We start from the raw sequence: 11,549 nt of genomic DNA, 5'->3' as shown, positions 1-11,549 counted from the left end.
CACTTACTTTTACAATAAAAATATACTGTAGAATATATAGCCCTACATTCTATGTTCAAATGTAGGTCTGAATATTTTAAAATAAATTCCTAGTTGATAGTCATTCTTTTAAATGCAATTCTAATGAAATTGATTTGAAAGTTAGGATAAACTAAAAAGATTCAAATGACTAAATCTTTAATTAAAGCTCAACTTCATGAAGGCAATGTCTTCATATTGATGATACAATAATAACGTTTCTAAATAAAAATGTTTTTAAAAAACGGTTGTACTGAAGAATAAGTTGCTTTGTAAGCAGTGTTTTCGTTGCACTTTTATTATTGAAACAACAAGTCAGATAAATCAATAGAATTAAAAAAGAGACCAAGATTTCTCAAACCAAATTAATTAATTCAGTAACTTACAAGTTTGAGCATCATCAAGCGAAATCTACAGTATATTAAGCATTTACATTTCAGATTTCAAAATAAAGTGCTCTTCTTACCCTTTACATCTGTTGCTCTAAAGAAACATTACCCTTTAATTGACCACTTCCACAGCTACACTAACAAGCTTTTACTGAGTATAATTGAAGTCTTCAGAAGGCCTGTTTTCACTACCTTTGTTTTCTTTGGCTAAATTTTTATCTTCCCCCACTTCACCCCTGAGCTTTCTCAGGAGCAGCCATTTGGTCTCACTAACTACTTGACTCGTAAAGAAGTATATATATATATATATATATATATATATATATATATATATATATATATATATATATATATATATATATATATATATATATATATATATATATATATATATATATATATATATATATATATATATATATATATATATATATATATATATATATATATATATATATATATATATATATATATATATATATATATATATATATATATATATATATATATATATATATATATATATATATATATATATATATATATATATATATATATATATATATATATATATATATATATATATATATATATATATATATATATATATATATATATATATATATATATATATATATATATATATATATATATATATATATATATATATATATATATACATATATATATATATATATATATATATATATATATATATATATATATATATACATATATATATATACATATATATATATATATATATATATATATATATATATATATATATATATATATATATATATATATATATATATATATATATATATATATATATATATATATATATATATATATATATATATATATATATATATATATATATATATATATATATATATATATATATATATATATATATATATATATATATATATATATATATATATATATATATATATATATATATATATATATATATATATATATATATATATATATATATATATATATATATACATATACATATACATATATATATATATATATATATATATATATATATATATATATATATATATATATATATATATATATATATATATATATATATATATATATATATATATATATATATATATATATATATATATATATATATATATATATATATATATAAGGGGGGCCCGGCGGGTGAGTGGTTAGCACGTCGGCCTTAAAGTGTGGTACCTGAGTTAAAATCTAGGTCGGTCCATCTGTGTGGAGTTTTAATGTTCTCCTTGTGTGGGTTTTCACCGGGTATTCTGGTTTTCTCCCACAGTCCAAAGACTTGAAGTGTAGGCTGATTGGACAATCTAAATTGCCCCTAGGTATGAGTGTGAGCGTGAATGGTTGTTTGTCTCCTTTTGCCCTGCGATTTGCTGGCTACCAATTCAGGGTGCCCCCAACCTCTGGCCCGAAGTCAGCTGGGATAAGCTCCTGCACCCCTGCGACCAGAGTGAGGAGAAAGTGTTGTGACAGGCTTGGTTGCTTCAGACTTGTCCGGCCTTTCTTAATGATGTCCAGCTTTTTTATCTTGAAAATTCTGTCTTGAAAAAGGCTTTGAGAATAATTCTTCAAACAAATCAATTTCTTCTCTTCCTTCACACATTGCGGTTTGACAAACCCGCTATTAAATCAAAACAACAATATAATTGCTTGTGCAGCTTGCTCCAGATACAGTTTGGTGGCTCTGGCTAGTCTACTCTATCACAATTTTAAATGTGTTACTCAAATTGTTTTGAATTGAAAATTGATTGACGTTAAAAAATCTAATCGGCAGGCATGAATAGCATTCACACTTGTTTTTCTAGTGAGCCAGCAATGAGTAAGTGATACCAGACTTTGGTGAAGGTAATCAGGGTTTCCCACTTAGTGATGTTGTGTGAATTTGAATAGTTGTCTGCTTTAGAATGTGCCCTGTAACTCACTGCTGACCAGTTCAATGTGTACATAGTTCCCTTTTGTGTGAACTACTCTGGGATGGGGTCCAGCAGTTTTGCTAAACAAGTTAAGTAACACTGGAAAAAAAGGATGGTTAATGGTAGATAAAATAATCTCCATGCTTTTTTCTAGTGTGAATTATTTAAAAATCTGAAAGTTATAAGAAATTGGTATGCAATTTTTTTTAGTGGGGTTGACCATGTATGACCCACATAGATGATGATCTTCATCTGGATACATGCCTAATGCATTTCAGCAGGTCTTTTTTGTTTAGACCAGTGCATATACATAGTCATTATTAATGAGGCACAACCAGATGTAGTCCATCATAGTGGACGTCATTGTTACTTTAAACCAAACAGGCAAGTTTTTGTTGCCATTTAGCTCGAAATCTGTGTAGAACTCTCTATATCAGGGGCAGGGAACCTATGGCTCAGGAGCCATATGTGGCTCATTAGGTGCATGTGGCTCTCCGCTAACCTGATGAGAGAGTTGGGTCCCAAACGCACCAACAGAAGCGTCACGTTGGCACTGTGGAGTTGATACTACCTAAAGCACCAATGCATGCATACTCTTATTGATTAGCAACAGCTTAACCCAAACCGTTATCCCAAAAGACTTTTTGTAGTTTACAAGTGGTGAAATAACTAAAAAACACACTTTCTTTTTTTTCTTTTAAATTCTTAGTATGGCTCTCGAGAATAACATTTGAAAATATGAACTGTTTTGGCTCTATCTGTCAAAAAGTCTCCCAACCCTTCTTCTAGAGTGGGGAATTCAGTTTGAACTTGATGTCTGGAAGTTGAGGTAGACCCAGACAACAAGAAAAAAAATCAACCTTGGAAAATGTGTTGTGCTTAAGATGACAAAAAGTTTATAATAATAATAATGTAATGTTATAATCATGTCTCCATGGGCCCCATGATGGTGGGGGTTGTGTGTCCCAAAGATCCTCAGAGCTATGTTGTCCGGGGCCTTGTACCCCTGTTAGGGCCACTGACGTCAAACTGGTCCGAGTGACGTCCTAGGACCTAGGCAGTCCGATCCCCGGCCGTAGAAACTGGCTCTTTGGAAATGGAATGTCAGCTCTCTGGTTGGTAAAGAGCTTGAGGTTGTGAAATTCTTGCTCAATGTAATCGGGCTCACCTCTACGGAAACCTTAAGTTCTGGTGCCACTCTTCTCGAGGGAGGTTGGACACTTTCACTCTGGAATCGCTCATGGTGAGAGGCACTGAGCAGGGGTGGGCATACTTGTTGTCTGTACATTGGGGTTCACCCCGATAGACAAGACGGTAGCATCTAGAGCAGGGGTTGGCCACCTTTTTGGTGAAGAGCCATAAACAATTAATATTTTCCAATACTATTCCGTGCTCCGAATTTAAAAGTCAAAATATATCTCAATTGCAATTACATTACAGCGCCTTCTCTATTTTATCCAAAATTACAAATTATTTATGTTATAACAAGTATTCCTTAGTTTAGTATCCACACATCATTTTATTATACATTTTCAAAAAGTATTTATTTAAAAAGAAGTCAGCAGGAGAAGCAGAGAAAGACAGACATCACCTGTCAGACGGAGATAGAGAGAAATTACCTGTGAGAGAGAGTGCCCGAGAGACCAAGAGAGAGCTAGAGAAGTAGAGAGAGAGATTGAGAGAAAGAGAGCGCCAGAGAGAGTGTGTGAGAGAGACTAAAGAAATTACAGGCCCCTGCTCCCTCATGACTCACGTTAGGATAAGCGGTTCGGAAAATGAACAAATATTGAGGAATCCTACAACATGTTGTTCATGTATGCTATTGAACCTACAATTCAAACAGAGTATTAAGAGGTTATTACATTTGCATTGGTCCAGGTGTATCTCTTTATCTGTGTGTGTGTGTGTGTTCATCAATAAACGGTGATGCAAATTGAAGTTGCAAGAACATCAATGCTCTTGTCTTAACGAGCAGCTGTTTGTTTATGTTAGAGGCAGAGACGCAAGGCAGGACAGACATCTGAGCCGAAATTACCCAGTTGTAAATCGATTTCTTCATATCGGCTGGTATACGTCGAATTGCCAAATATCGGCCTGATACATCGGCCAGCCGATATATCAGTCGATCACAAATTTGAAGCATATTTCCCCTTTTCACATGCACTCATTCAAGTGCCATATTTACTCACATATAAGCCGCATTTATTGGGCAAAAAATGATGACTGATTCGAGGGAATGGCTTATATGCGCATAAAAAGACATCATGCATGAAACTACAAGGTGACAAAGACTAAATGCCATAAGCGCAAGACAATGTGGGCGATACGACAATTTATTTTAAAATAAAGACAAGATCAACAGATAAAACACTAAACAAAATGTATTTTGACGTCTATTATTATGATCCATAATAATGGACGACGCGGCGCGATCGGGAATGGACTCGGACCCAGTCGCGGGTAAAAAGAATGAGGAGAGGCAATTGGCTTCAAAGCAACAACTTTAATAACTTAGAAGGGATCTTACAAAACAACGACGACTTGTGAAACAGAAGCGAAACCAAACCGGAAACAAGAGAACAAGTAGTATCGAAGAGAAAGGTAGCGTGGCTGCATGGCTATTGAATCCACGCAGTGACATCCAGGAATATGCAGGAATTGTAGGAATTGCAGGATTTTGCAGGACTGATCCGACAATGATACTAGCACTCATTGATGTTTAAATACAAACTCGGGAAGTAATCAACAGATTGATTCCAGCTGCTCTGCCTTGACGGCAAGCCAAGAGGGACCAACGGGCCGCTCCTGACATCTATGGAAAAAAATAAGTATCTTGCTTAAAACTTGAAAAAACTCACTTGTGACTGTCACTCCTCGCCCAGGGCGTCACCATCTTACCTAGGGCGCCACTATCTTATGTAGTTAAATATGCCCTGACTGGCCAGTGTTTACCATGTCAGCACATCCCAATAGAATTGAAAGTCTTGCGGTCGATGTTTCAAATATCAGCCTTGATACCTGCGTAATGTGTATCTCATGCTATTATTGCACCCAGAGAGTTGTTGAATACTATACCACTACGGACACACTTTCTGGTTGTGCTTACATAACATCCTTTTTGAAAGGAAATTATTGTGCATTTGTGATCATGAAATAAAGCAAAATTCCTCTTTTCTTTTTTTTCTTTTTATGCCTTGTTCGAAAGTCACAACTATTGTAGTATAATTGAAAAAATTGAGATATTTCGACATTAGAAGCAATTTGGCCACTACAATATCTTAAACATCTGGTAAGAAAATTAACATTTCTGTCATTAGAAATCATCAAGTTTTCATCAATATAAACTTATTTCTATTTTCAAATTGAATATTTTGATATTTTTCATTTTCAAAGACAGGCATATTAAATTCCTTATAATATTGACCCTAATCATGTGTGTTTGGTTCATACAGTTTCCTAGAAATACGTGTTGGTTTTTCTTAATATTTTCCTTTCAAAGTAACACATTTGTACTCCCCATTATAACCATGAATATGGAGGTGAAAATTGTGAATCAGTGACTTATAAGCGAGTAAATATGGTAGTTTTCCTTCTTCCAAATCCTGCGTGGTTAGTTGTCATGACCTGTCAGAGACCTAAATATTTTAATGTTATAAACAGACTTTCCAAAAAAAACATAAACCCATAATTCTAATAAGATACTTTTTCTTGTCATTTAGAAGGACTGACAAAGTGTCTTTTATTTTATGAAAAAAAGTTTTATTTAAAAATGAAATCAACATCTGAGATAAGATTAGTTTATAAAGCATCAGTATAGTATAGTAGTTTCATATGCTCTTAAAAATAGATTATTTTTTTAAAAGTCTGCATTTTACCATTATACCACTTTTTTAAGTAGTGTGTTATTCTGGTCCACATTGATTAGACAAAATTTGATCTAACTCCACCACAAATATATTTCATATGGAAGATATCCTGTGAGTAAAACCATCACAGGAATCTTTAAAAATTATTAAAGTCTCAAAACTCCATTCTTTTCATTGAAAATATCCGTACTGCGTGTACTATTACTTTGTAAGTGGCGTACTGAACTAATGAATAGAACAATTCGACTTAATCTTTCCAGCAGACATTTGAAGGCTTAGGGCGGAATTGAGCCCTCGAGTCTTGGAAGGGAGATTTTTTTTAATTATTTATTTTTAACAGCTCTTTACTTCTGGTCAAAGTCATCACACACAAAATTCACCCTGACCTTTTCTTGACTGTTCTATCATGCCCCAAACATGACCCCTATAACATTTACAATCACTGACGAACTACATTAAGCATGCATGCATGAAAAAGGCTTGTGAGATATAGTGAGTGCAGATCCTGGCTTGGAACGTCACGCCACATTTGAGAAAGGTGAAAAATATTGTTTCCCTTTGCATTGATTTAACCACACAGCTCCCATTTTCCTGGTATGCCTGTGCATATGAAAGAAAACTCAGCTTTACATAGACCTCACAAATGCATAGTGTGCTGCTTACGAGTAGACATGACACATGCTAGTCAGAAGGCCTGTTCCAAACAGCACACTGTACACAACACTTCACACCGCAAATGTGCTCCAACCGTGTACCCCTGCACTTCATCAGGAGCCAGTTTGTGGCTACACGCGCAGACATAAAAAAAGGAACACAAATACATAGACATGCACACACGTACAGAAATACATACTAGGGGTCACTACTGTCACCACACAATGACTTTGGAGTTTGAGACTAAGCAGGCATACTGATAGTTGCAGTTCTATATAAAGGTTGGTGCAACACAATAGTAAAATGAAAACAACCAAAAGGTTGTTTGCTTATTTTTAACAACTGCATTTCTGCTTTTGCATTGATTGTAGGATATAAATATATTGAAATATAATATTTAAAGCTTTCACCACATAGTGTACAAATAACAGCACACACTCAAGTAAATAATTAATAAATAAATAAAAATAAACAGTCCAAGTGAGATCAGCAGAGCGAAGCGGCCTTGTTTCGTGTGGAGTCCAGGATGTGTTTCATGGTTTTGAAAACGTTCTCCACCAAATTGTTGAGAGCACCACTCGGTGAGTCTTTGCCCTAAAGAACCAACAAACATATCAATAACCAATATATAGTGATGATAAATAAATAATCAATAAATAGTAATAGATAAATAAGAGCTTTACATGATGAACTAAAAGTATAAGTAGTAGTAATAAGTCTTGAATAAGTCCTAAGTGCAGAACTCGAGTTCGGTATGGTGGAAGCTGGGATGCGTATTGTACTTTATGATGCTTTCTGCCCTTCTAAGGCACCGGGATTTGCAAATGCTGGACAGCGTGGTGCTCTTTTGAGTTGATCACCCTCTGCAGTCTTTTCCTCTCGGCTTCTGTGCAGCTTGAGTGCCACACACACAACATAGGTTAGCATGCTCTCAATAGCAGACAGGTAGAAGGTCATCAGCAGGTTGGTGTTTAGTTGCTCCTTCCTGGGTACTCACAAAATGTAGCCTCTGCTGGGCGTTCTTGACAAGTGTTGTGGTGTTTACCGCCCAAGTGAGATCAACAGAGATGTGGACTTTTAGTAATTTTAAAGTCTGCACTCGCTCCACACATTTGCCCTTGATATGTACAAGCAATGCTTAGGTTCCAGACCCACCAGCACTCAGAAAAACTCTTTTACATTTAGCCTTATGCTTCCACCAAAAGCAAATACACACACACCTTCACCCAAAACCTTAACAAGATATGACAGTGGTTGTGAGCTCTTTGTCTCTCTGTTACCTACCTTTAGCTTCCTCTTGTACCCCTTCGTTTCCACACAGATAGATTTTGTGTGCTTGTTAATAATTTTAAAACATTAATAAATCATTTACTTTCTGTCATTTTTGTTTTTTCTCACAGCTTTCACAGAAAATTGGGACACTTTGACCAATTTTAAAGGTTTTAGTTGTTCGAGGACTGTGGAACAAATTAGAACATTTACATATAAATTACTGCTCTACTTGCAAAATTTCAAGTTATGAAAAAAGTTCTGGAACCTATTATTTTTTTTAAGTAGAGGTACAACTGCATCTTTAATTTTTTTTTGATTTTGTGTCACCTCTCTTTCATTAACATGAAACCTAAATTGTCATGCCATAGACTAAGATAAAAGTACTGATGTACTGTAATAGTGTCCAGGAGATAAGGAGTGCTTGTAATGACAGTACTTCCATAGAATCAACTGCAGCACCTGTCACCAGGCTCTAAACAGTCCATGTTGGCATTCTGCTTCTAGTGAGACCGAGTGCTGCTACAGTTAGGACTACTTGCATGATCAGGGGCAAATCAAAGCCAACATTTCAACCCACTATCACACTGATGAATTTGGGATTTCTAATTCTTTACCCAAAAAGTAATACAAAAAGATGTGCAGGTTAAGGCTTTTAGGGAAATAATGTTGAATTACAAAACTGTTTCATCCTATCACAGTCCTTCTTTTACCACAGAGGGGAGTGAAGGTGCGCTAACAAAATTTTAATAACTTAGCAAGGTTCTCAAAAAAACAAGGACTAAAAAACCAAACAACAAAACCAACCCTGGAGAGAAAGACACAGAGAAACAACAGGTGAATAAATGGGCATTCACAAGGACAGGTCATACAAGGGGGAAAAAAATAAAATAAAAAAAACCTGATCAACCTCATATGTAACTGTAAATCTTTAAGGTCCATTCAATATCACAAGTTCAAATCTAAAGAAAAGCGATTGTTGGAAAGAACATGTCTGATAGACTATATAAATGTCTTCTCTATTTGTTGTTATTAGCTTCTTGAAAACTTCGAATTGATTAATTATTTATCCTTTTTCCACATGCAGAAGCTTGCAGCACAATTACCAAAGGCACGAGCAGTGAGGGAGGCTCCTTCCAGTTGCTTATGTCCACCAGGTATGTTTCCTTCAAGAGTGTAAAATCTTTTCAATAAATGAGCTGGTGATAACCATCACATTAAATATGTACATTGATATGAGACAAATATTTACACAATTTTGAGTGTATCCCTTCTGTTAAGGCACAATCTCTGGTGCCTGCGCAATCTTCTGTGCATGTTTACAATGAAAACACTAAAAGAAAAATATAGTTGTTTGCCTTTACCAACACCACCATGAATCTGGAAAAACATTATTCTATATACACTTAATTATCATCTTACTTTAGCTAAGCGATAGCTGTGACTGAAGAAACATACTTTTTGCCTGATTAGAATAAAGTGTCGATGCACATTCACTTGGTAGATAGTAGTGATGCTCATTGTCAGAGTTTGCTTAGGGAGTCGGGTACCAAAGAAAAACAAAAAGTGCAGAGCAGAAATATTGGGCGAGTTAGCGTCACCATGGGGAAGTGTTTTACATACTAAACAAAATTGATGCACTTTGTCTTATTTGTTTCAGAGAAAACATGTAAATGTTGTATATGTTAAGAAAGTCTATCGCTCTCTTTTTCATTCATTCATTCATTCATTCATTCATTCATTCATTCATTCATTCATTCATTCATTCATTCATTCATTCATTCATTCATTCATTCATTCACTCATTCTTATCCTCACAAGTGGGCGCTGGAGTCTATCCCAGCTGACTGCGGACATGAGGCGGGGAACACCTTAAATTAGTGATCAGCCAATCACAGGGCAGAAGAAGTTGGAGAACCACTCATGCTCACACTCATACCTAGGGGTCAGTTTAGCATTCACCTAGCCCACCATGTATGTTTTTGGGAGGAAACCGGCATACCTGGATAAAACCCACGCAAGCCTGGGGAGAGCATGCAAACTTCACACATGAGAACCGACCTAGGAACAAATCCAGGACCTCAGAAGTGTCAGGGTGACCTATTAAATCGAAAATGTGTAACATACAGTGCAGTGAGCGGTCAGTCAGTAAATTATTTAAAGCATCAGAAACACTAACCTATTCCACACATAGCACAATACTACTAAAACAATTTCAACCTCTCTCACAGGTTTCTGTGGCACCTTCTCATCTAAAGGGCACTCTTGCATTTTGATGTTTTATTTCGGCAAATTTTGTCGTCGGAATTTATTCTCTAATCCTTATAAAGCATGAAGTAAGGATGGATGTGTGCACCTGGAAACTTTTATTCCCAAAATAACTTTTGGAAAAGACGTGGAAAGGCGTCTTGGGTCAGCGCGTTCAGCACCATCATGTCTCGCCAAGTCTTTCCGTAATGGCAGGAAAAATAGTGTTTTGGTGAGTAGGAATAGATAAAGCGTGATTTATGGAAGGTTGGATTTTTGTTGTTGTCTTTTCTCACGCTACTTTTGTCCAAACCCTGCATCCTAGAGAGTTGACAGTATGTTGGCCAGTAACGGCTGTTGGATCCAAACAGTGCATCGTACAGACTTGACATTATGGTGGCCAGAAACGGCTGTCAAACAATAATAGACGAGTGATTGAATTTATTTACCTTTTTTAAGTGTGTAAATGTTGAGGATTTGCTTTGAGTATTATCAATGAGTATACCTGAGCGGTTATGTTAGCTTGCTGCTGTCTTGGGGTGGTTTTAAGCCACCACTATGTGACTATTCTAAAATCCACATTTTCTTCTGTACAAACTGGAGTGCTTCTTCTTAGTCATTTGCGCTCTAAGTTATTTGCATCAACTATGCAACAGCACCGCTATTTTGTCGGTATTTTTTTTCACCATATTTCACTTTGGTTTACAATGTTTTACCAAAAATGACACCCAAACATTTCTTAAATAGGTAAAATTTGCCAGCCTTTCTTTTGAAATTGACTGTCACTTTTCCCTGACTTTTTCCTAAAAGGCAACTCCTGCTTCTGTATTTATTATATATTCTTTTTGCATACTTTGCATATGTTTGCAAAAGAAATTGTCAAAAAAGAGGAGATCTCATTTTGCAACCAGTTGGGAAAGGTGTAAACAATTGAAGCACACTAAGATGGCAGCACAATCTTCTGGTAGCGAGGCTTCCATTTTTTTAATAGCGCAACAATTGTCTTTTGGTTTTAAACAATCGGGTGCTTGTAATCAAATAAATCACACTTTTAACCGAGTCTTTTTGGCAGAGATCAAGAAGAACATGCCTAAATTACAATGTGACCTAACTGTCTTGTAGTCAAAATGAGTGAACAAGTGTCA

Source organism: Stigmatopora nigra, chromosome 12 (genome assembly GCF_051989575.1).
Source record: "Stigmatopora nigra isolate UIUO_SnigA chromosome 12, RoL_Snig_1.1, whole genome shotgun sequence".
In the NCBI taxonomy this organism is placed as follows: domain Eukaryota; kingdom Metazoa; phylum Chordata; class Actinopteri; order Syngnathiformes; family Syngnathidae; genus Stigmatopora; species Stigmatopora nigra.
Note: the sequence above shows the minus strand (reverse complement) of the source record.